Consider the following 27,397-nt stretch of genomic DNA (forward strand, 5'->3'; position numbering starts at 1 on the left):
ATGGCAAGTTTTCTAATTAACTTAAAACACTATTAAATTTTTTCTGCTGTGCTGTGTACTTTAAACTAAAGTAGCTTCCAAAATTACACTTTTGTTTTTCTGTTCCCATCTGCATCCTACGGGACCTGTTCTTCCTTGTATGCAGCTTTGCCTGTCCCTTGTTGCTTTCTGAAGCAACCATTACTTTCTTCTTCCTTTTGTTGGTATAAGTTGTCTTGGCAACTAACATGTATTTATTTTTCCAGTTTAAAATTATATTTTCAGACTCCTAATTAAGAAATTACCTTGAAATTTACTTGAAGACTTTCTTTCCCAAATTCAAAACAACTTAAGCCATGTCACACAAACTCAATTCACACAAGTTCACACCATACAAATTCACACCACACAAATTCACAGCACAGAAATTTTGAGAAGTGTAGCCTTAGATAATGTCCAGAAAAGATTTATCTTCATTTAGTTGGGATTATCTAGATATTTTAATCATATATCCTAATGAATTTCTCTGACATCCTCACATGTGCACTTGATAGTGGAATATATTAGTATTTATGCGAAAAAAAATTAACATGGCAAGAAAAAAACCCATGTTCTTTTCTTCCTCCTAAGCTAGCCTTGCCCTTGATTCCCAAGCCAGAGGAGGTACTGTAAAACAGGTCCATACCCCAGACATCTCTCAGAGAATGTGACAAGAATAGGGCACCTCGCCACCCTAATCAGACTTGACCATTCAACTCCAGAGAGACAAAAGCCAAGGCCTGATAAAGTCAGTCCAGCTTTCATTCTCCTCCCCATCCCCCCAAACTGGCTTCTCAGAAGTCATGTGACCTAAAGTCTGCTAATCTGACTGAGGAGAAGCTATCCCTGCAGCAGCACTTCCTCTCTTGACTTCTTTATGTACTTCTCCCCTGACTTAAGTTATATAAGTTTGCCCTGCCATTTCAGTAAAGGAACTGTCCTCCCAAACAGTCTCTCAGGTCATTCATACCTGCCATACTAATTAGGGACCCTGCTTCCCAGTTCCTCTGCATGCTGGGATCACTGGCGCTCAAAGGTCAATCAGGGTGAAGGAGGGACCCATACTTGTCTCCTTCCTTTACCTGAAATCTACTGCATTATTTTAAAGTTTTATTATTATTATTATTATTATTATTATTATTATTATTGATTCTGGCTTCTTGCAAGACAAAACATGTAGTAATTTTATTTCTAATTCTGGCTAATCCTTAACATAAAAATGTCTAGAGCATTCATTTTCCTGCAAATGGCATGATTTCATTCTCCTTGTGCTTAAGAAAAGAGTGTGTCTGCATGTGTGTGTTTGTGTCTGTGCATGCATGTGTGTGTACATGCACTGTTTGGGGAGTTTGTGAACATGTGGTGGTAAGTATGAGTATACATGTAAAATATGTGCAGGTGTGTGTATGTGACTCTGTAAGTATGAGTGAGAATATGTAAGTTTGTATGTGCATGTATGTGTGTGCATGGTATATGGAGTGTGTGAGTGTGCATGTGAAGTGTACATGTATTTGACTTTGAGTATGTGTTAGAGTATGTGAGTGTGTGCATGTATGTGAACATGTGTATGTATGTGACTCTGAGTATGTGTTAGAGTTTGTGAGTGTGTGCATGTATGTGAACATGTGTATGTATGTGACTCTGAGTATGTGTTAGAGTTTGTGAGTGTGTGCATGTATGTGAAAAAGAAATAGAACCATGTTTTCTTTATCCACTAATGCAACGATGGATATTAGGCTGATTACATGGATGGCTTAAATATACTGAACATTAGCTTTCTAAATATGGACATGATAATATGTATCTGATACTAATTTTTATATGGCCCAGGAACATTATAGAAATATTATAGTTAAGTCTTGCAAGAGTTCTATTTTTAGATTTTATGAGAAACTTCAATATTGATTTCTGCTCTAAATGAAATAACTTAGATTCTCAGCAATGAAATCAGTGTTCCCTTTTTTAACACCATGACCAAAAATTTAACAGGAATTAAAAATCATTGGGGATTGATACCTCTCCATATCAATACTATCAATTCCCCCCCAAAAAGACACAGAAAACAGAATGGATACAAAAACATAACCAACCCTTCTGAAGCATCCAAGAAACATACTTTAACACCAAAGATATACAGCATCTCATTGTAAAGAGTTGGGAAAAAAAGCTATTCCAATAAACAGACCTAGGAAGCAAGCTAGTATAACCATCTCAATATCTGACAAAACAGACTTTAAACCAAAACATGTGAGAAGAGGCAGGAAAGGACATTACATACTCACCAAAGGAAAAATAAATCAAAAAGACATTTCAATCCTTAACATCTATGCCCCAAACATGAGGGCATCAGAGTTTGGGAAAAAAAAACTACTATAGCTTAAAACATATATTGACCCTAACAACATACTGTTGGTCAGAAACTTCAATACTCTTTCCAATAGACAGGTTATCAAGGCATCTCAACAGAGAAGTGAGAGAACCAAGTGAAGTAATAAAACAATGGACCTAACAGATATTTATAGATTTTACTGAAACATAAAAGAATACACCTATTCCCTGTGCCTCATGGCACCTTCTGCAAAATTTTGACCACATACTCAGATACAAAGCAAGTATCAAAAGATAAAAGAAAATCAAAATAATTCCCTACATTCTATCTGAGCACCATGGATTTAAGATGGGTATCAACAACACCAAGAAGCTTAAAAACTCAGGGATACTGAACAAGTCTTTACTGAATGAAAATTAGGTCCAGACATAAATTAAGAGAGAAATAAAAGGTTTTCTAAAATTTAATGCTGATGAATAGGCAACATACTTAAACTTATGGAATACAATGAAGGCTGTTATAAGACATCATAGCAGTAAGTGCCTATATGGAAAAAGAAAATGGGAGAGATCTCATACAAGTAACCTAACAGCACATGTGAAAGCTCTAGAATAAAAAGAAGAAATCACACCCAAAAGGAGTAGATAGCAAAAAATAATCAAAATCAGGGATGAGATTAGTAAAGCAGAAAGCAACAAACAAAAATCAATAGAAAGAATCAAAAAAAAGAGTTGATTCTTTGAGAAGATTGATAAAAATCTCATTTAAGTGAACTAAAAGGAAGAGACATTGTAATGGTCTGTCCTGTCCCTTTAAGAGACAAGCCCCACCCACTCCTTCACCCATCCTCCGAGGTAAGCAGATCTTCCTTCTGCTTCTAACCTGAGTTTTTTCCTTTCTGTCTCTCTCCCAAAGAGGCAGCTTCTGCTTCTCTCCCTTCTCCCTACTTCTCCCCTTGCCCCTCTTCTCTATCTCTTGTTTTCTCTTTTTCTCTCTTTCTGCCCCTCTCTGCTCTTCTCCCTTCTCCCCTTCCCCCTTTCTCTTTTCCCTCCATAACCCACTAAATAAATACTCACTTTCCCTGCATGGTGTGCCTAATAGGTCTCTGTCTCTCACCCACTGCACGGCTCCTGGCCTGGGACTGGCTGCTGTGGTGTTATGGTCTGCTGCCCACAGCAGCCACTTGGGGAACAGGACTGTTTTATTTTCACCATAACATTTGGTACTCATGGGTCAGCCAGGCTTTCCATGTGTCCCTTCAGCCCACAGATGGGCTGGCTGAGAACACATGGAGCAATGGGCTTGGGAACCAGTTTTCTTGACAACAGCTCTCTTTTCTATCTGCGGGAACTCCAACCTCTACACACGCCAACAGCTTTGGTGGTGAGTTTTGCCCTTCCAGTCCCCAACCATAGCCTTCACAGCTGAGCAGTATCTTCGCCATAGGGCCCAGGGTCCCCGGAATTTTCTTTTTCTTTTCTTTTGGACCATTTGTCATGGCTCTCTGATATGAGCGATCACTGGGAGCAGCCTCTAGCCTCTCTGGCTTCCAAGTTGCTCAGACCAGAGCCAGAAAGGCTTTAACACCCCACCTGTAGAGAGGAGATGTCCTTCTATAGTAAGAACCTGCAGTGTTCCTTTGCTGTTTTCGCAGGTTTTCACTTTTTCAACTATAGTTTAGTCCCTCAAATTATTAGACGCTTTACCAGTATTCTGCTAGTTCTGTTTTTCCTCAAACTATCCCTGCCACCATTACCACTGGTCCCCCCAAAATTGACAAGATTAGTCAGAGCTTCGAGGCAGTTGTTTTCAATTCCTGCCTTTGCTCCCTGGCAAGGTGGCTCAGTGACTGAGTGGATAATGCCTCTAGGTCTCTCTTATTATTATGTTTAAAACTCCTGAAGCTCAAAAAACCTGGCTTTTCCATTCAACATGGGACCACTGCCATTTTGACTGAGGTCAGGTGACCTTACCACATCTTAACTAAAGTCAGCTGACTTCACCACCATCTTAACTGAGAGCCAGGTCAAGTGACCAAGTCCTACCATCTTTACTGAGGTATACCCTGTCTGGTCCCCTGGTTTAGTTATGTTTTTGTCTACACATTCTTCTTGCTGACATAGTTATATGTGCTTTGTGGAGTGGCATGCATTTGGTAGGGCCCACCAAGAGTATCCACTTCACCCAATTCCTGTTCACTATGTGTGTGTGCATACATGTAAGTTAAATGTGCCTATGTTTAACTGTTAAATATTATAAGTCTCTGTTCATTGTATCTCATTCCAGACTACAAAGCAATAAGCTTCATGTTTTAAATTGGTATGTTATTTTAAGTCTTTTAATCCAACCATGCTTTACCTGTTAAGTTGGCAGCCAGTACCGTCAAGCTCAGACTCAGCTCTCCAGGCAGATTCATAACTCATCTATACCTGGTAGACAGTCCTCAACTGCTCAGAGATCTGGGAAATATAGCATTTAAATATTTAATTATTAAGAAAACTTTTCAAAAGAAAAAGAGTCAGATTGGTTCCTAGCAGCAGCACTCTATTTCCTCCAAAGAAGAGAGAAGACAAATGGGCACAAAACAATGTCCATCTACAATTCACTTCAACTGCCAAGCGGTGACCACTGGGCAAAACTGCCTTTCATCTAAACTGAACATCACCAGACAGTGGACAGAATCACTGTAATCGTCATCCTAGTTGTTCAGGTCAAGGTAGGCTTGTCTTCCTATAGATCTCTTAGCCCACAGGATCTTTTGGAGCCAAGTAGTCCCCGTGCTAAACAGCAAAAGAAAAATACAACTATCAGTGACCATGGTGGATCCTGAGAAGTAGCTCCAGGTGCCAACCAAGTAAGTTCTCTGTCAGGTTTTTAATCAATAACTCAAGAAAATTTTATCCTTCTCAAAGATCTCTGATGCAGCTTGACAAAACAAAACAAAACCCAAAAACCTGTTTTGATTTTGTTTTATTATTGTTGTTGTTTTAAGAAGCCAGATGTACACACTAGAAAAAGGCCAGTATCTTCAATGTATGGTTGTTCAAAATGGATGTCTTCATGTAGAAGAAGGCAAATAGATCCCTATTTAACACCCTGAGCAAATTCAATCCCTAAAGGATGAAAGACCTCTACCAAAAACCAGATACAGTGAAACTGGTTGAAGAAAAAGTGGGGAAGAGCCTTAAACTAGTTGATATAGGAAATGACTTTCTAAATAGAACAATTAATAAGTGGTATCCCATAAAGCAGAGACACTTCTGCACAGCAAAATAAAATGTCATCTTGACAGTTTGACTGCTTACAGAATGGGAAAAGATTTTTAGCAAATACATGTTGTCTGAGGTTTTTGTCCTGCCCAGTTCCTGCAGTCGTTAAATCCCAAAGAAATTACACAGAGTTCTACATTAGCTCTAAACTGATTGGCCTCGTAGCTCAGAATTCTTATTAACTTTTATAACTTATATTATCCCATAAATCTTGTCTGTGTTAGCCATGTGGCTTGGTACCTTATTCGATGAGGCAATCACATCTTGCTTCTTCTGTGCCTGGGTCACGACTGCTGACTAGGAATTCCTTCTTCCCAGAATTTTCCTGTTCTCATTGACCTGCCTCTACTTCCTGTCTAGTTGTCCCACCTATACTTCCTGCCTGGGTACTGGCCAATCAGTGTTTTATTAAAATACAATTGAGAGAGTACAAACCATTGTCCCACAGCAACTACACATCATAAAAAGGGCTAATACCCAGAGTATATAAAAAACTCAAGAAACTAGATATCAAGAAAACAAATAACCCAATGAAAAAATGTGGTATAAATCTCAAGTGCCTGAGAAACACTTAAAGAACTGTGGAGAATCCTTAGCCATCAGGAAAATGCAAATCAAACTACTTTGAGCTTTCATCTTATACCTGTTAGAATAGCTATGATCTGCTGGTGATTATGTAAAATAAGAGGAAATTTCAATAATTGCTAGTCAGAGTGAAAACTTCTACAGCAACTATGGAAATCAGTGAGTCTATTCTTCAGAAAGATGGCTATCAGTCTACCTGAAGACCCAGCTATACCATTCTTGGGTATATGCCCAAAGGACATTTCATCCCCAAACAGAGACACTTGCTCAGACATGTTCAGTGCTGTTCTGTTTATGGTAACCAGAATTTGGAGACCATCTAGATGCCCCCCTCAACAGAAAAATGGATAAAGAAATTATGGTACTTTTACACGATTGAATATTACTCAGTTAAAAATATAAAAATTTCAGAAAAAAATGGGTAGAACTTTAAAAAGTCATCATAAGTGATATAAACAAGACCCAGAATACAATATGGTATGTATTCACTTATAATAAATAAAAACAGTCAATGATTACCAAGATACAATCCATAGACTCATGGAAGGTAGGTATAGAGAAGGAACTACAGGGAACAGATAAATTTCATTAGGAAAGAGAAATATAACACATATTTTATGAATGGGAGGTTTCTGGAATGAGAATACAAAGTAGGGACAGCAGGAGAGACTATGGGAAGACACAGCTAAAATTAAGGGACATTTAAAGGGTACAGAAACCTAATACAGTAGAAACCTCTTTTCTACCAGCGTTAATTCTATGGTTTAAAAACTTTAAGTAATTTTTAGAAAACCATTGCAATGGTAAATGTTGGAATCTAAAAATTGGGGCTGAGAAGTGAGAAAGACTTAGTAACTAGATCAATTCATCTGGGGGTCTAGAATTCTTTGGATTATTCTCTAATAGAAAAAGGTTCATTTTCACAGGTTAAGAAATGTATCTGCTTCCTCCAAGGAGAATGAATAAGGAAAAGGAGGGATCCAAAAGGCTTATGACTGTGATAGGTTTTGAAGTGATTCCATTGCATTCGGGATATATTTTTATTTGTCTGTCTAGTTTTGAAAGGTTCTGATAATATATTTGCATCGCCTTTATAGAAAGTGAAATCCCATGGTGCATGCTGAAAAGCACTACCCCAAGATAAGACTTTGATGTCAGGGGCTTACGCAATCGCCTCTCTATTATCCAGCAAGGTGTGCTTTGACACCCTGTTACCTTTGCTAAAAAGACAGCAGCTTGTGAAAAGTTCAAAGTCATACTGAGTAGCCCTTACTTGACTAACAAATTTTGCAGCAGAGTGGCTAAAATGAGTACTTGCAAGCTGCTGCCCTGCCTTATACATACCTTTACTTACATCACTTGGCAGGACACCTTTTAATAGTCCCTTCAGACCCATTTTCTCATTAGATTTAAAGCTCTGGCAATAGGGACATGACTTTCCATGGTGTGAGTAATCCTAATGCCAAGTGCTGCGTCTTTTAAATAAGCAAATGGGAGCTGAAAGAAGAGATGCAAGAACGGAAATTGAGGAGCCTATTCACTGCCTGCTACTATGTCAAAAAGTAAACTCATCTAAAGCTAAAAGGCTTCCAGCCTGAGATTATGCGTGTAAATGTGTACTTCCCCCTCCACCAAGGACAGAAACAGCAGTATTTTATTTTAAATTCAGATACATTAAATGGTAAACAAATTTAGTATTCTATTTTTTAAAAGATCTAATAACAACCTACCACCTAAGTGGGCCATTTTGAATAAACAAATTGTCTGTCCTGTTATGTATTCTAATGTATTTTTAGCTAGATAGATACAAATTGCATACAACATAGAGGGCTGTGGTTAAAATATATAAGTGTTCTTCCTTTTGTGCTAGCATTCTCAACTCTAGGTGCTATTACAAACAGAGAAAACTTTAATAAAAAGATTAGATACATTCGGGATGTATGGCCACTGTTCACTGCTGGACGAAGGAGGATTAGCCTCTTCAGCGGTGAGCCCATTATTGACTGTCCGCTGCAAAGTGAAAGCAAAGACACAGAGCAAACAAAAATGAACCCAGAAGGTTAAATTCATATATATATTCATACATATTCACACAAGTGTGTGTACACTTGTGTATAATGACAGTAATAAAAAAGAGACTATTTGAGGGTGGAATTGGAGTAGCTGGAAGGAGGAAAAAGGGAATGTAATTCTAATTCAATTAAAACATTTTTTATGTAAAGGAAAGGCTTGGAACCCCCCCTCAAATATTCAGGGATGACATCCAGATAGCAGAAACTTGTACCTATATGTTTCCCTTCTGTGTTTTTAGTTAATTCTTAGTATTTATTGGGAATTTAAGGAATCTCATATATATTCAATTTTCATTTTCTAAACTTACAGACTTTTTGTTACGAAATACAACTGTAAGGAAAAGAAAGAAGGGAACACAAAATTTTAATTCAAAGGTTTGAAAAGATAGCTGGTCCTGTTAAAACATGTATACCACAGAAACGTGTGCCCCTCAACCTTGCTGGACATTTCACAAATGCAGGGAAACAACAGAGCAGCTCACTTTGGTATTTTATAGGCACATGTATGTAAGGGACATAATACGGACGAAAGGATTATCTTCATAATGCATTTTTCCACTTTGTTTTATTTTTGTCAAAACTCAAGTTCTGTATTAAAAGCTTGCTTTGTAACCTAAGCATAAAAATATGACAGTGTCCGATAGGGGGCAGTCAAGTACTATGAACAGCAGCGCCTGCTTTTTCCCGGTGTGAGATTCTATTTAGGCGGATAAAGGAAGACCCTGGGCACATTTTCGTATTACCTTTTGTAGAGAGAGCAAAACTGAGCAAAAAAAAATAAATGAAAATATTCTTTGTCACAGTTCTGTTCCCAGCTGAAAGTCAATAGAATGTTAAAGAGTACGATTAAGTTCTTCATTCTCCAAACTCTGAAGTAGGTTCTTCTCCAGCTTGCAGTTCAGTGCTTCAGATTGTTGACCTTCTCTTCCGGAAACAGTTGAATAAAAACTGTTAAGAGTCTCAGCACCCTTCCCACCCCAGGCTTCAAAACATAATAAAAGAGGTGATTTGAAAATGTTACTATTGAATAATATCTTAACAATCTGCCAGTTTATCGCTCCTACAGAGAAGTTGGAATAAGTGCTGGCTCTTTTGTGTTTGAAGACAGAAAATGGGAAATGTAGAGGTGAGATTACACCCCACGGCAGGGGTGTGCCAGGTGCTTGTACAGAGGAGCGACGGGTCTGTACGTTCAAAGTCTCATCAAAATCCAAATGAGAATGTGAGATACCACCCAAAGGAATAAAATCATTTTTTTAAGAGGTGCGGAAAAAGCTTATTTAGGCTTTGAAACTGTGGTTTCAAAGAGGTTGCTTTTTTATTCTAATATGGCCGTTATCCTGACGGCTTAAAATCAGACCTCTCCATGCCCCAGGGCTGGCTTTATAAATCCTATTAAGCACGTTACATGCTAATCTCCCACTGAATATCCCACTGAGAGTTTTCCATTGAAGCATTTCACAGTACCCATCACACAGAACCTGTGTGCTTGATTTCCGCTGCTACCACATACGGGAACCTAATTTGGTTTTGATCTGAAAATAGGCACCTGAGCTCTCAACCCAGTGCCTCATCTGCTTGTTCACCCGTTTCAGTTATGAATCACGACGTCACTTTCTGGATCACTTAGCAATGGCTGACTTGAGGCATCTAAGCATAGCTATCATTGCCTTCAACAGCCTGTTTGAGTTGAGTTGAGGTCATGGCTGTCAATACCTGCATGCGGGTTGCACTCACAACCAGGACATGGATCAAAAATCACTAACAGCAATTTAAGAAATATCTGAGCATTTTGGTGTATTTTACTTTCAGGAAGAAAAGATAGTTAATTTTAATTAAGTTTTCTTGGCACCAACATAGTTTATATGGCTCAAGGAAGGATTCTAGAATATTCTTCCTAGAAACAGTTCTCTTATTAAATTTCTTAGGAAACTCATTCTAGACTTGATTTGGAATTCATTACTATTATAAGCTGTGTGTGCATGGGGGAGGGGTGGGGGATCAGCCTCTTAGCTGTAAAGACATTCAGTTGTTTGCTGTTATAACATCCCTAAAGCTCTAAATTCCTAGCCAATTTGAGGTCTTGTGATGAGATGTACTTTAGCTCATTGCATTCTGTATGAACAACAGGACAGGTTTCCTTTGCAGAACTGTTTTCCCGCTGGTTTGATGTCTCTCTGTGGAAATAATACAATTGATTAATGTGTCAGTCTTTGGTTAGAAATTATAACTGATATAATCCTTTGACAATTTTATATACCTCTGAGTTTATACCCATATTTGGTTTTATCCTAATACATTACTCTTTATCATTATTGTTATTAACTGCAAGGCAGTTCTCTGACAGAGTCCAGCGAAAAACACAAGGCCACTTCTTACATTCCTCTTCACCATAAACTTGGTACGGAAAGGAACCGAGGGGAAGATTGTGCGGTTTTGATATCTACCTGAAACCACAGCACGGACGCTGCCTTAGCAGTTTGTAGATGCTCCCACAAGGGAAGAGGAACTCTGAGGAACTTGGTATGGGCTGATTTTCTGCTCAACCAAGCATCTGCTTAGGGGTTCTGTCATTGCTTCTGTCTGCGTGTGAATAACATTATACCAAGTATCACTTTTGCGGTGCTGCTCTAGTAGACTTCGCAGAATGCTATGAATGATATCCCTGGCCAAGTCTATTTACAATATGCAGACTATAGCAATGGAACGTTATAAAAGCATTTAATGGTCTTTTAACTATAATTTAGCTTTGCCAGGATTCATGCATAAAATCACACATTTTCACAAATCTTGATAAATATATCTAGGTCCAAATGTCACTATTTTTCTTCCTACAAAGAAAGACTTGACATAAAATTAGGGCATTCTGTTCTGGGCTAAAAAGCTCCTTTGCATTTAAGTTTTTATGGTGATTAAAAAGTATAATTTTCATAGTAGAAAAATGCTTTTAGAGGGCAAGAGACATTTTCTGTGTGAGGGAATGGGTTTTCTTCTACTTAAAAAAAAAGAGATGTTTTGGGGGAAAGTGTAAGTTTTTCTTCAAACGAAACTGTTAAAATGTGACTCAAGTAAATTGCCCTTAACACACTCTTATTTAGTTCTTAGACGTGACAGGCACTGTGCCCAAATGGAGATGGGACAGTCTCCCAAGACCAGCTCCCAGCTTAATTAAGCCAGGTGTGCTTCGAAGAAATGTCTGATTATTTTGGTTGTTGTTTCTTTCCTTTATTTCTCTTTCATCTTTGCTTCTATTTACTGTCTCTTGCTTTAATTTGTTTTAGAAGGACCGTTTCTGATAAAGGAACAAAAAACAATTACTCTGCTCAGAAATCCAAACGCAATAAAGCAACCCTATTTGAAAGTAGAAACAGAAAACCCTACAGAAACTGGCTTAAATTATCTCACCAAGGCACAGTCTCTGCGGTAGTATCAACACGTGCTGGTAAAGTCGAGCATCATTTTCTCTTGCGACTGTTCTGATGCTTAGGCCTGACCTCTGTCTTTGTCATTGTATTACCCTGTTTATCTCAGATGCAAGGATGTGTTCCATGACAGACGGACCAGAGAACAGCAGATACAGCGAAGATTAACAGGTTCAGTGGAAGCAGTGAAAAGCCATTAATCAGCAGCATGGTGTCCCTAGGCACCTCTTACAGGAGAAATCCACACAAAAAGGTTTTTTTAAAAAGCACTTGGTTGGAAATCATAAAATGCTTAAGGCCACACAAAAAGAAACAAGAAACTTATGACTAAGTCCGTGTTTTTAATTTTTAAATATAGAGTGACTAAGTTTTAAAATGCTGGCCACCAAGTTTCCAATGACGCAAACTCTAGTGAATGTAAATGCATCAACGATGAATGAAAGGCTTCCTATTGCTCTCCTTTTGTCATGTGATGCTGTGAGAGGCCTCCACAGGAAGTGGTCCCCAGTTACGGATGGATCGGTAACATTATGACAGAGAACCTGTGGGTATGATCTGAATTCTGCTTGGCTTGGAGGCAGAAACCTGCTTGTAAATCTTAAATGGCACATACTTGCCCACAAAACTTGTCCCAGCCTGAAAGGCCTTTACATGGATTGTCTGAAATCTCAGACAGAATTGCAATTGCAATGGGGGTTGCATTTTAGTCAATGTTTGTCAACACAGTTTCCAGAATACATATGCTAGTGATTTTATGGGTTTTCCTTTATAACGATCCCCTATTTTTTGATTAAGTCTGCAACAGATGTTTGGGAGAATGGTTGTTACAGAATCCTGAAAAGTGAGGTATTAATCACATAAATGGTATTTGGATTATATGTCAATTTCATATATATATACATACATATATACATATATATATATATATATATATATATATGGTCATTGCTGTTAAATAAGCTGAGTGAGTGTCTAATATATGCATAGCTCTGCTGAGTGAATAAACTCCAGCCCTCCAAGTTTCCATCCCACTAAGGGAGAAAACTCTAAGGGAATATGAATGAAAGTGATTATGTAATCTAGTAATTAGGAATAATATTCAAGGGCAAATTCTGCCATTAGTAAGATATGTGATCTCAGAGTGCGCACTTTTCCGTCTAACGTTTTCATTAGATGAATGTGGTGAATTGGAATAGATGATTTGAATGTTCCTTTCACTTCAACCACCTTCAAAGTTTTCTTTTTTTAATTATAATTTAGGAGTAGAAGCATGGTGACTATAAGGACAGAGGCCAATATTACTGGGCAGAACAATGCTACGGGGCCAGATTCACAGTGTATCCTGCCCTGGACCTACTGGCAGACTTCCCTCAGCAGGCCTCGGTAAGTTTGGTCCAGCGTGGGAAAGAGAAAGCAGTGTTACAGGCGTGTCAGGCGGTGTCTAAGAGCAGCCAGGGAGCAGTCTGCCTATGAATCCCCGACCTGAACCCCCAGGGCAGCTACCTCACGAGTGGAGTAGCAAGGTTTGGTAAACGTTTTACATTTCTGAGAGATCCACATATGAATCACAGCATGACGTATTGTGCCTTCTAACAATGTATCAAAATGTAAAAGAGGATTTGTATCTGATAGCTATATTAGTATGAAATATAATTTATAAGGAGAATTATGGTGTATTTTTAATATTTCAAATTACGCTTCCTGATGTTAGGAGTTTGTCCACCAAGAGTCAAGGAAAATCTAAAGAGATCAAATGTATCCTAAAAGCTTTATTATTTGTCTTTCAAAAGCTGTGGCTGCCATTCAGTGAGGCTTTTCCTATAGTCTGTCTATTTTAAGATATTTACAACAAACGTCAGCAAAGAGAAACAAAGGCATAAAGAGAAGGCAACATTAGAGACATTTGGTCACATCCTCACTTTTCAAGGTAACTCTGAATACTTGGTAAATGGTGGCAAATAAGATATATCAAAATCTTATTTACCTCAATCAAATCCCCAAATCCCCGTTGAACATGTAACCTATCAAAAAGAGCGTCACCAACATGGGTGATGTATGGAAACACCACCCTTTATAAACTGACACAAATCTCAACTTCTAACTTAGATTTTTCATTTTAAAGCATGAATGATGTGATAATGGATAATTTCTCTTTTATCCTCCTTCTCCCCCACCCCCACTCTTTTTCTTTCTGACTTGCTCCCTGGCAACTTGGCAAGGTTTCTTTCTGGAGATGCAGAGTGAGGGATTCTCAGTACCCAGGGACAGTGGTTATATACATACATCCGTAGCCCCCTAGCAACCCAGACTTTGGGGCACATCCTCCTGCATATTCCTCTCTAGTGAGAGGTGGTCAGATTCAGTGTGTTGCTTAAACAAGACTCCTTTCCTTCACTCACAACTGAGATGGTTGGTGTTATAAAATGATACCTGGGATAGTAAAAAATTCCCAAGAGCACCAATGATAAACAGCAGAAATGAAATGTAGTATTTCATCACACATGGACAGGGTGGCTTTAAGACAAAGTAGCACTACCACTGACTGATAGTCAATAGTCACTTATTGTCACAAACTATAAAGAAAGAGTGACTGTTTGTTTTTTCATTTGTGTCATTGAGAAAGTGTATTGTATTCTATAGCTTGATAAGAATTTATTTGGCTTAATGTTAATAGCTGACTATAATGAAATTATAATGGGTAACAAGAATAAAATATAGTAGCTAGCAATTTCTTCTCCACCAATAACATATTTTTTATTAATTTTATTTACCAATAACATATTTTTTATTAATTTTATTTTCCATGAGAACATATACTATGGAGAAATAAAAGTATTTATAGAAAATTATGTTTATGTTACTTTTATACTTACAATATATTAAATGAGCTGAATATTTAAAACCTAGATGCCACGTACGATGGCCCTGGTCTGTGCTCTATATGCTAGACCCCAGTTCGCCAGCTTCGGGCAAGGGGCTGGAGGTTGAGAATACACACGCAGAGACAGACCGACACACAGACCTTCCAACACTGGTACCAAAAGCCCCTCTTTATTAGCACCATGTAGGCTTAAATACACTGCAGTCAATGGCCAACAGGTGAAAATCCCATCCTCTGATCCTCTAGGCAAAGCACAGCTTTTAGTAACTTCAATTAGAAGGTTATAGGAGGAAAGAGTAGCTGAAGGCCAGGACTCATTAGTCCCAACACCTAGTCATACGTTATTTAGTTTAAGTTCAACTTTTTTCTAGGTATCTGTGAGTGGCAGCAGAACTCATAACAACCATCTCTTTTGATAAATTGATTGTTTTCAATAGATGCTTGGAAGAACTACTTTGTGCAAGTGATCTGAGGTAAGGTAGGCAATTTCTTTTCATGTCACTTCAAAACTGGCCCTATATAACTTTCTGATGCAAGGAAATTCCACCGTCCCCTATTTAGGCTGCTTATTATATATTCTGAATGAACTGGTCATGTGTATTTACTGGGTCTCCAGTCTAAACCCTCTCTCTAAAGGATCTACTGCAAACACACATTTTAGTGCAGGGTCTGTGCCGTATTTCTAAACTCCTGCCAAACTAACAGCTGGAGGAGTTTTTCATATACTAGTGCTGTAGGAATCACATCTAGTTTCAGTCTTACACTAAAATGCCTCCTCTTGTATTTCCCATTAATGCTTAGTGGGAACACAGTCTCAGTGGAAATCAGATACAGCAAGCTCCCCTGCATCAGCAAGCACACTTTCCTCACACCTGAGCTTCTGAATGTGTTGTATTGGTTGTAGCACTGCTTTGAGTTATGTGTTATTCACAATTGATGGTTTGATTATTTTTATTGCTTTAAAAATTCTTATTTTGCTCTACTACTTTATGTTTGGGCAGTACAGTTTCAAGTTCTTTCATTTGAGGGAGAAAAAAAAACGTAGGTCGAATGGTCTGAGACAGTCTGTGTTGCTTTCCCTCTGATCCTACATTGCTGGGGTCATTCTTCTGGAGTGCTGCCTGCTCGGGAGTTCAGCATGCTGAAACCATAGCATATCCCACGATTTCACCTGACTGTCTTCCCCAGAGTTCCCTTTTCAAGCCGCCAAGTTTGCAGAGTCTGAAGAGCAGTTGCCTATCAAGAGAATGTGGAACCTCAACCTGTCTGCTTTTGCCAGCTTGTCTCCGAGGTGGGCAACTGCATAGAGCAGTATAGAAGACAGAGTCTGATATCTTCAGCATGGCTTCTGGGCGCTCCCTCCCCTTTTGCAGAGACATGGGGTGATGGTGAAAATTTCATTGTAGCTTTTGCTATAGTTGCCTAATTGATATTATGTAGGAGACAATGTAGGAGACATATACACCCAGTCGGTCCCAGTGGATAATTCCATAGACTGCAGATGTCTTATGGACCCTTGAGAGACACTGCTTTGCATTCGCAGTTACCATTCTTTGGAACTTCATCATTTATTCCTGAGTTTGTGGAAATTTTAAACTATTTGGTGCATAGTATGATAAAACTGAAAGAAATCCAGGGGCCATTATGTGTAACAACCAGAAGAAAAAAATATATGTGTGTGTGTGTGTGTGTGTGTGTATTTGTAAATATCACATGTAGTGTGACCTGAATAACTAAATTCAAAAGGCAAACTAAAAGTGAAACTTTCCAATACGGAGAAGGTGGCATAAGAGGTGCCCATATGACCGAGTATGAGGATGGAAAGACCCTTCTTCCAGATGCCTGGCTTTGCACTCCCAAGTTTGCTTTCCGCAGTTTGGTTGAGTTTAATCTTAATGGCTTCTCTTCTAGGCTGCACAAAGATGGCTCCTAAGACTTTTATGGTCATTTTTAGGACAAATTTCTCCCATTCATGTCTAAGTTTCAAACCTGGCAATGCAAGAAGTCTTTACCATATTGCTCCTCTAAGTACCTTTTGACTTGTTTTTTGTTCTTCCAGGTTTTTTTTAAGACAGGGTTCTCTGTGTAGCCCTGCTGTCTTTGCATTCTCCTCTAACTCAGAGATTCTTGATATTAAAGGCATTGGTCACCGCATGTGGCATCTGGTTTTAAAATATTAAAACGTCAGCTATTTTCCATAGACAGGCAATGGCTGATAATACTATGAAGAAAGCTTTCAACTCTTCCAATAGTGAAGTTTTAGCCAATCATTTCTGAACAGAGGACTGAATCTAAATGCCAGAATTATTATGTGATTCTATAATGATCACACAATCAACTTAAGCTGTGTAGGCGCACCACACGCATATGTGTGTAAATGTTCCATATACTCATTTCAATACATCTCATGGTTTCAGAAAGTTCCCAGATTGTCCTGCAGTATAGGAAATAAATACACACACACACACACACACACACACAAACCACCTCAAAAGCTTAAAATGACTCGAGGAATTCCTTTAAACAGAAAATTCATGCAAAACCATACTTTAATATGATGTGCCTGGGGACCTGGATGACTGTTTGCACTTCCCTTGCCTTGTGGTGTGTGTGTGTGTGTGTGTGTGTGTGTGTGTGTGTGATGGTTAGTGACTTTGGGAACGTTGGTTTTGTTTTCTGCTGAGTCACTAATTTTGCTGCTCTGTCCCCAGGTGCCACTCAGCATAAAAGTTACAAGTGCAGTTGAGAAAGCTCTGCGAGCTGTCAAGTGGAGGAAACCATTTCCCTAAGAGAAACAAGGTCCTGGTATGCGTTGGTTTCCCGGGAAGGAAGCTTCCTTACCGCAGCCCAGGCATCAAATCTGCTTTGACTGAGAAGCGGCTTGCTAGGCGCAAGAGCGGGACTTCTCAGCTGGCTGGTGATGCTTTCTGGCGCCTGGCTGGTTTGGCCCACTGCAGTCCCCCCTTTGCTAAGGACCAAGATCCCTACAGAAAGAGCGAGCAGTTACTTTCTCTTCGAGGAGGCTGAAAGAGCAATGATATTTGCGGCTGTTTCCTTGTCGTGTTAACCGCCTCTTACTAGTAATAGATGTGATTTCTGTGGGCGACGGATGGGTGTACTGAGGCCTCGGTGATTAATAGTGAATTCCCATCGGCGGGCATCTCTCTGCCCCTCTTGCGTGATGTAAGATCAGACGTACCCCTGCATCGAAAAGTCCAGACATACAGCGCCTGGCTGGCGCTCGCACGCTCTCCGCAGGCGCGCTTCCGCACACCTTCCACATCCTGCTCCTGGCAGAGCAAGACGGACTGGCTGGACCCACCGACCCAGGGATTTCCAGTGACATTTGTAAATGACGCGGCTCAGTTCCAGGCTGCCAGCGGCCGCGGCCGGGCCGAGGGTGCCGCCGAGCAGTCTGCAGCACAGGCTCACCGGGAAGATCACCATGTCCCAATTGCTTCTCGCTGTCCTCACTCTCTCGGGATTATTGCCTAACGCCGAGGTGCTGACTGTGGGAGCTGACCAAGGTAAGGGCCACGACCCCCCACTTTCCCAGTTTCCTCCTTTGGCTTTCCTGATAGGTAATGCTGGCAAACAACTGAGTGTGAAACTTAAGTCCTTGGCAGCCCCGCTCCCCGGAGCCACTGGCCACTGTGCGCTAACCTCCTGGGGGGAGAGGGTTATTGGAGGGTTTCTGAACTAGGTTCCAGAGTGTACCGCTGCCCGCACATTTTACCCCTGTCATTTTCGGGTCCTGATTTTGTATGCCTCCCTTCCCCCCGGGAGCATTTGTACTTGGCCAGTGGCTTCTGCCGGGGCATCCCAAGCGCTGCTGATGTTGAATCAGAATTCGCATTTCTTTTAGACTCCCTTTGGCGCTAGCTTTCAGCTGAGAGCTTTAGCCTCCTGATTATCCGCCATAGACAATTACTCTCCCAACTTAGCTCCTGCTTTACTTCCTCAGCTGTGCATCTGGGGAGAGGTGTCAGAGCTCTCTCCCTCCCGGAGAGGTTCTGTCGTCTTTTGCGGGGTTGGCTTGGCTTGGGTGGCTAGCAGAGAAGCACCTTAGGGCTTTTCTGAGACCATTCAAGCACCTGCTTGAACTTGCCTTTTCTGACGGGGGAAGGTCTGTGACCCAGGACCAGTGTACCTTGATAGCCTTATCGACTGGAGAGTCTGACTCCATGTAGCCTAATACTTTTCGCTTGCTTTTCATCGAGAAGCTGGGAACGGTAGAAGTTCAGAGGGGAAAGGTTATGGGGAACCCAGAGAGAAGAGAAGGATTATAAATGCAGGTTCTGAAACTTTTGACTTGGAAACCCACAATTTTCCTTATCTTTTTACTATCATCGATGAGGATATGTAGGTTAAAAAGGGAAAGGGGAAAATCGCAGCAAAGGAACATTTGCCCACTGCCACCAGGCTCAGAAGGGTTAACTCCTTAAGGAAAAATTAGAAGTATCATAAATCCTCTGCCGATCTCATAATGATGATATAATTCAGCCTTTTCACTTAATTAGGGAAGAGTAAATAAACAAAAATATTAATAACCTCAAATACACAGAGACCAGTGGAAAGCAAAGAGCCAAGGTCTTGCATTGTGAGATTCAGTCAGTTCAGATGAAAGGAATTATGAATTGACTAGGAACTAGTTTCATAATAGGACAGGACCGGATGGGTTGTAATGGTCCTATTTAACCTACACTGAGCCACCAGTTCCTAATCCTATAGGAGGCTCATGGCATTTCTAGGAGTGGCTCTGGTAATCTTTCAGGAACACGGCTGCCGAAACATAAAGATCCTGAACTAGTTTAAGTTGCCTTGAAGTTGCTGTGGAAGAGTTGAAAACGGTGCAGATAAAATGGAAGCATGTGGCTCTCACTTGAAATGATGGTGGCTTTGATCTGCCACAGTCGCTCCTCAACGTTCCTTAGCAAAAACGTTTGAAGTTGAGCTGAAACACATGAGAAGGTGTAGCTTCTGGCTCAGGATGCTGGCAGAGCAGGCTACAGACAGACGGTTTGGTCTTGGGTTTTTTGTGATGAAATATATCCCCCCCCCCCACACACCCACACACCCTGGAGTCTGACCTCACCCCTAGCTCAGTGCTTTGTGTATTCCTGTAGCTTACTGCTGCTGCTACCTGAGAGGAAAGATTGGACATCTTAAGAGAAGTTTGTCTACAGTAAATAAATAAAAATCAGCTTTCTCAAGAGATAAGAAATTAGCATCAAGAATGGTATTTAGTGTCAATATCGTTACAGAAAAGGGAAGAGCATCAAAGGTTGCATGGAAAATAATTGTCAGTTTTCATTACTTAATTGCATGTTAATTATCAGCTGAAAAAATTGTCAGAAGTACTTTGTCATGGGGTGCAAGCATGCATAGTTGCAGATCAACACTTACTGAATTCTAATGTCTCTAAATCGAACTCTCAAAACTTAAAAAAAAAAAACAGTTAAAACTGTGCCAACAGTCTATCAAAACTGTAAGGGTCATCTTCAATTGTTTCTAAGAAGAGAAGAGAGGAGGGATGGAGAGAGGGAGGGAGAGAGAGAATCTTGTTAAATGTTTAAAATGAGAATGTAGCTGCATTATGACAGATGCCCCCCACTGAGATGCTGACAGTGAAGACAAGGCTTCTAACCCAAGAACAAGGTTAATGAGATGTAGCTGCCTTCAGGCTGGTGGCAGCGGCAATGGCCCTTGAAGAAGAGAATATATGTGTGAAAATACTGGTGAGTTTAATAGTGTAAGGGGGAGCTTTATGTCTTGACGCGTGAAACCATGTCTGGGTCCTCCAGATAACTTAAGGTAAAGGGAGCTTCTCTTTCTCGAGGGAGGTGCTTGTGTTCTGCTCTACGGTGGCATCCCTGTGAAGTTCGTGAGCAGAGGCTAAACTCTTTTACTAGTTAAAAAGCAAAACAAAGCGACAGCAAAACAAAACAAAACAAACATACTTCAAACTCATTCGTATGTTTAGTGTCCAAGCTGTATGCAACTACCTGTCTTTTAATGACACCTGGTTTGCCTAGTTTACTTTGATTTTTATACTGTCAAAATAATGCATATGCCAGTTCTTACTACATTTCATTGTATCTGAAAAAGGAAATGTCTTTATAACTCTTAACAGCCAAAAGGAGGATAAATCATATTCATTTAGAATCAACTAATTTGTCATTTCATGATGTCATAGTATATCAAAGTATCACTTGGTAATGATTAAGACTTAAAAGGAAGTATGTCTTAAGTTGTCAAATTTTCTGAAAGAACTGGGAGGTGGGAAACCCAAGACAAATTAAAATCCTTGAGTCTGGTAAGATGTTGAGAGCTATTTCCAGATAATTAATGTTCTTGCTGCTTCTGTCCTCTTTTTTGTGTCTGCTTAAAGCCAGAAAAAGGTTACAACTATTTATGCTTTGATTTTAATTTTCTTTCTCTTAAAAAATGTAATTCACACGCCTATGCAATTCATATCTCCTTTGATCAAATGTTCAGATTTTGTTTTTGAAGAAGTTTCAAAACTGTGACTCAGTTTCCTCCCAACTTCCAAACTTAAGTTTAAATGGGAAAACAAGAGAAAAAAATGCAGATATGTTAGAACAATAAGCCATTATCTTTAGTTAAATTAGTAATGCCTTACATTCTTTGTCTTTTAATTTCATAATGAATAGTAGTACAGAGATAATTTAAAGCAACTTATATCAATGTTGCTTACCCTGTTCTCAATTACTCCTCTGAGAATAAAGAATGCATGAGATTGTCACAGAAAACTATGTACTAACTTCTCTGGAGTTATTAATTCAGATTTGTTTTTGAGTAAGTGTGAAAGAAATTGTATATTTGCTTCTGGGTAATATCATTAGTGTATTCATAGGAATGAAGTAGTCCTTTACAAATGCGACTGGCCAGTAAAGGCAACAGTGTCCAAGATTTCCTATGCACCTACATTGGATCTACAGTACTCATTACTTCTTAGTTGCTTTGTTGATCTCTTCTGAGCCTATGCCATACAATAAAGATAAGATCCATTTAAAACCACTTGCAGTGAACACAGGTTGGTTTTGAAAGTAAATGCAATGCTTCAGGACCTCCACTTCTTCTCTCTATTCCATGCTGTAATATGACCTTTATCCTAATAATATCATTGGGTTTGTTTCTGCAGCTAATTCTTATGTCTTACATGAACTACATCCCCGTTGTCTACTCTTTCCTAGTTACAGGGAAGAAGTGTGGGGAAAAAACTCCAGTGAGACACAAGGATAGATTGCTCCCTCTTCTATGCCTGTCTGTCAAAACAATTCTTGTACAGAGGAAACACTTGTCTTCATTCCAGATAGATACATCCAAAGAAATTAGAATTAATGCTAAACGTTGAACATGCTTGTACCAACATAATGTCACTAGTCAAACCAATGCAGGAACAAGTAGATCCTACCCACATGTGAAATTTGGGTTTACATATCTTTCTTAAAATGACAGCTTCAATGCAAAGACCATAAAATACCACTCTGGCGACAACCTTACAGATAGTGTATACTATGTCAAAGTTTTTACTTTTTCATAACTCTAGATAAAATTATCTTTGTGATTAGTGCATCCTGAGACCCAGAAATAAAAATGTGAAATGAAAAACTTGAAATATTTCCTGACCCGAAGCAAACAGTGCTCTAATGAGTTTCCATATCTTGTTTTCACACAATCCGAAACTGGAAGTCGCACATGTCAAAGTGCTTTTGCCCCCTTTCAGCTTTTCAGTGGAGGGACTGAGGCCAGTGTCCCATGCCATGTTGAGCCTGTGATCTCACTGAGCCCCACCCAGCCCTGAGCAATTGCCTGTGAAAAAGCTTCCCAAGCTTGCCATTCAAATGGTTTTTAGAGCCTGGAATAGGGAAAATGTGGTCTGCCAAGCTTAATCTGAGAATAATGTCAAATATAATGTATGCACCTCAATGTATGGAGAAAGGAAATTCAAAATTTTGGGGTCTTTTGCTTTATAGAAGGGAGGCAAAATTATTTTACTAGCTAATACTGAAATTCTGAAGCAATACCTTTCTCTGCTTCTACTGTCCTGTTCATCCATAAGCCCACATTTAATGCAGAGGTATGGAAATTGAACTCCTACCTACCAGTCTGGGGAAAATATCCTAATAGTATTTAAACAATACTAAATACAGAAACATCTGTAGAATTTGTTTATCCAAGTTAACATTAGGTCTAATTCCTATGTGCATCAATTTATATTTACCTAAATCACTTTTAAGATGTATCATGTTCACAAAAATGTCAAGTCACTATTTTCAACCTTACATAATCTCTCATCTAAGTAACATTGTGATTTCACCAACTGAGCCCTCCATATCAGAGAAAGAGGACCAAACCCTCCAGAATATGCCATCAGAAGGCAGAAGAAATGACCTGAAAAATGTATATACTTTCTTCTATCGAAGGCTTTTCTTCCGGGTACTGTCTGCACAAATTTAGAGCTATAATTTCCCTAATAAATGATTTGGTGGTCTCCTCTATTTCTCCTGGTGCAACTGCATGGCCAAGTTAGAAAATATGTATTATTTATTGCACTGCTCTGAATTCGGCATTATTACAAAATACAACTCCCATCTGGCCTCTTCCTCCTCTTTCTCTCTCCCACTATCCCTGTTTTCCCACACCTTTTTTCTTCTCTTTCTTTGTGTCTTATTGGTTTAGACTGTCTCCACAGAAACACAATTAATTTGATTGAGTTTCCTGAGCAAACTAATTCATGGAATTAACTTGTTCCTAAATTAAAATGAAAGCTGTTGATAAGAGTACGGATAGATAGAAAAATCCAATTGTCAAATAATGATACTTTGTCAACACCTGAGGTTTCCTCTCAGCTTTTCCAAAACTAGGTCTAAATATAAAACTCTTCAGGGCTATTTTTCCTATAGAACCAGTCATTTCAATTAGTGCATTTCTAACATTGGTTCTTTTGTTTACTTTTATTGTTCTTAGATTAGGTTAAAATACTTATCTTTAGAAATTTGTATTACTATCAGGATAATGTTATATTGATATTCTTTAGAGACGACAAGAGTCCTTATGTAGGTGTTTTTAGAAAGGACAGTTTCAAGTGCAATTTTTTCTAACTTTAAGAAAAGAAAAGATATAAAAAACTTGGGGAAGAAGATAGGACATGTTGCCTTGCTAAACTACCATCGCTACATTTTATCTCAAAGTGTATTCTTAATAACAGCGAGACATCTATTTCCTGAGTCGCATGCACTTCATTGTCCTGGCTGGCTTAGCCTTCACACCAAAGACAGGTATTGTTGAAAAATGACCTCATTTTAGTGGAAAGAATGTGCCTCTTCTTTAGGTAAGATCAAGGTTCCACAGTTTGTCTCTTGTTTTGTTCTTCCCATCAATAGGACGGTCCTTCCTAACTTTCCATGTAGCATTTCCATCCTTCAAGCTTCAAGACAGCTTATCTTTAGAAATATGAATGCATAATTCCTTAAGAAATTTCTACCGCTGAGTTTTTCTTTAATGACAATTTGTTATCTTATCCTTTTCTTCTTAATGTGAGAAAGAGAACTGAAGATGAGAGTGGGGGCCAGAAGAAGGAAATGAGACTTAGTTCTGGATGCCATGAGAGATCCTAGGGTATATTAAAGGTATTTATAAAAAGAAAAAAAACCAAAGGTATAATGATGAAAACATTATTGTATTTAGAATGTTCTATTTTCCTTAAGAATTATGACATTTAACGCTAGGAAGGACAAAGAGTCTGAGAGAGAACTTTGACATTGACATTTTTGATTCTTCCAACATAGATGTAATATTTGGAGCAATTAGTGTTCTCAAAATTTTGATAAAATATTAAGTTCTCTAAATTTCAGATATGGGATTTCAAGATATTTAAAACGTTATACACATTTCTCAGAGCTTTTAATGGTGTATTTTTATGTTCAAAAATACTAAGTATACTTTAATAAAAATATTCTACTTTATTTAACTCTTAATTTTAAGGCACTTTTCTCATGTATTATTCTGAAAATGCAGTGGTAACTGGATGCGCTCAGTAGACTCTTGTCCGAGGTAAAGGCATTATGGATTGTGATCACTCATCATTCATATTTTGAAGACTTGTACATGGCGCCGCAGACACAGAAATCAAACTTTTTTTAGCCATTTTGCTATCATAATTATAACGGCTATTTGATCGTGTAATACTGATGGGATGAAAGCTCAATGATGTACTTAGGTTATTTGTGAACAGATAGTGAGTTTTTGAATATGTAATTAAAACCAGGTGTACTATAGATCTTTAATTTTTTCTTAGTTAAACTATCTAAATAGTTCTGTCAGATACTTTGAAATGAATTGTGAGAGCAATGGATTTTGTTAACTTTATTTCAGATCCTTTTCCTGCTTACATTACCATACAATCACCCCCCCCCCCAAAAAAAAGGCTAGGGGTTTTATTTTACTTGTTTGACAATGTAGCTCAGCCATGTGTATTTATATGAGAGGCAAGAAGGGATAGCCAAGAGCAACCAGCATAGGAAATATATACCAACTATGTTGCAAAGATAGAAAAATAGTGTCAAGTGGTTGGTAGAAATGCTTTGATGGTTCTATACATATAATTTCCTCAGGATGGTTGATATGTCTGCTAATAACAAGTGATAAAGGGGACCATCTTCAGTAGAGGAGAAACTTTTCATTATGACATTGAGAAATGAACATTATCTCATCTTTAGAGAATGAGAGAAGGCTTGCATGTCTCGAACTGTCTATGTTCAGTAGAGTAGGGGAATCAGATTAGCTAAATGTCAATTGAGGGGAGGGACATAGGCTTAGTCCTGATTAGAATAAATAGCAATTAGAGCTTCTTTAAGAGATGAAATTGTAGAACTTGCTTTGTTAGATTATTCTTTCTGCTACACAAACAAGAGAGAACCTCAGAGTTACAGGGTCATTTAAATTGTCCTGGAGAAGGTGCTGTGGATTTGAACAAAAATGGTAATGACGAGACAAGAAGAAACAAACTTTTAAATCTTTTATTGATTTTTTAATTAATTAATTAATTAATTACTACAGTTCCCTCCCCCTGATCCCCTTCTCCTCCATTGCCCTCAGGAAAAAAAAAAAAAAGCAACAACAACAACAACAACAAAAAAAAAAAAAAAAAAAAAAAAAACCAAGCCCCCCAGGGATGTCAACCCAAGAAGGCATAGCAAGCTACAATAAGACTAAGCATATACCTCACACCAAGGCTGAACAAGGCAACCCATTTATGAGGAAAAAATACCAAAAGTAGGAGAAAGAATCAGAGACAGCCCCAGCTCCCACAGTTAGGAGTCCTACAAGAAATCCAAGCTGCACAACCATAATATATATGCAGAGGACCTAGCTTGGACCCATACAGACTCCCTGATTGTCCGTTTCTGTGAGCCCCTATGAGTCCTGGATTATTGATTCTGTGGGCTGTGTTCTTGTAGCCTCCTTGACTTCTCTGGCTCCAATAATCCCTTTTCCCTCTCCTCGGGAACTCTCTGAGCTCTGCCTGATGTTTGGCTCTCTTTCTCTCTGTACCTGTTCCTATCAGTTGTTGGATGTAGCCTCTCTGATGATGATTATGCTAGTCTCTGGTCTAGGAGTATAGCAAAATTAGAAATCGTTTCATTAACTTATTTCTTTTCTTACCACTCCTGTTTGATTCTGTCGTAGTTCCCTGGGCTATCCAGCCTCTGGTTCCTGGCTACCCAGGCAGTGACAGGCGTGGGTTCCCTCTCTGGGTGTGGGTAAAAGTTGGACTGGTCATTGGTTGGCTACTCTCACACACTCTGTGCCACTTTTACTCCAGCACATCTTGCACACAGGACAAATTGAATCTTGAAAGGTTTGTGGCTAGGTTGGTGTCTTTGCTCCTCCCCTGGAAGCCTTGCCTGCTTACGTAAGAGGAGCAATTTTAAGCAGATTTTCTACAATGATGAAATCTGTCTCACTCATAAGAATACATAGGAAGAAGAAGCATGCAGTGTTCATTTTTAGCTTGTAGAAGCAGAGATGGATGTTCTTAACGACAGAACATCTAGTTTATGTTGTTTAGGGATAGATGCATTCCACTTTGGAATGCCTTTCATTGGCTCCTGCATATTATAATTCAACATGTTTGATCCTGCAATATGTTTTTTCTTACTAATACCTTTCTACTTGTATTTCAGAACATCCAACACCAATGTTCCTCTTACTCCCTCTATGCATACTGTATCTGGAACTCATAGATGCCAACATAGCAGTCTTTGTCGCTTATTTAGAACTATGTATTTAGGAACATTAAGAACATCATAAGTATTGATAAATATACAGCAATTATTTTTTTGCCATTTCAAACAATTTAAACCACTGCAAAAGCAAAAGGAGGAAAAATTGGCCCACAGAGACTCATTTGTGTTTTATTCTCAAAGAAATCCTCTGTGTTTTTTAGCACAGAGCTCCTATTCAGTTGTACCTTAAACCTTTACATGATTGAGAAGAATTTCAACTGACAGTCATGTTCCTAGTTATGAATATTCTATTAGGTTAGCAAAGGGAAGAAATTGTAACACAGTTACCACTCACTGCACCCATCTCACTCTGAGAATTTTTTTAGAAAAAAATCTGAAGCTTTTGAAAAGAAGAGAGGTGCTGAAAGAAACTGGCAAGCCGTCTTCCAGAACCAAAGTATGGCTCTAGAATTGATGATGCACTGGTGTGCTACTTGTTCCGTCAGTGCTCATGAGCTTTCTTCCTAGGTTTATCCTGATGTGGTACCTAATGCATACCAGCCTTGA

Source organism: Arvicola amphibius, chromosome 7 (assembly GCF_903992535.2).
Source record: "Arvicola amphibius chromosome 7, mArvAmp1.2, whole genome shotgun sequence".
Taxonomy (NCBI): Eukaryota; Metazoa; Chordata; class Mammalia; order Rodentia; family Cricetidae; genus Arvicola; species Arvicola amphibius.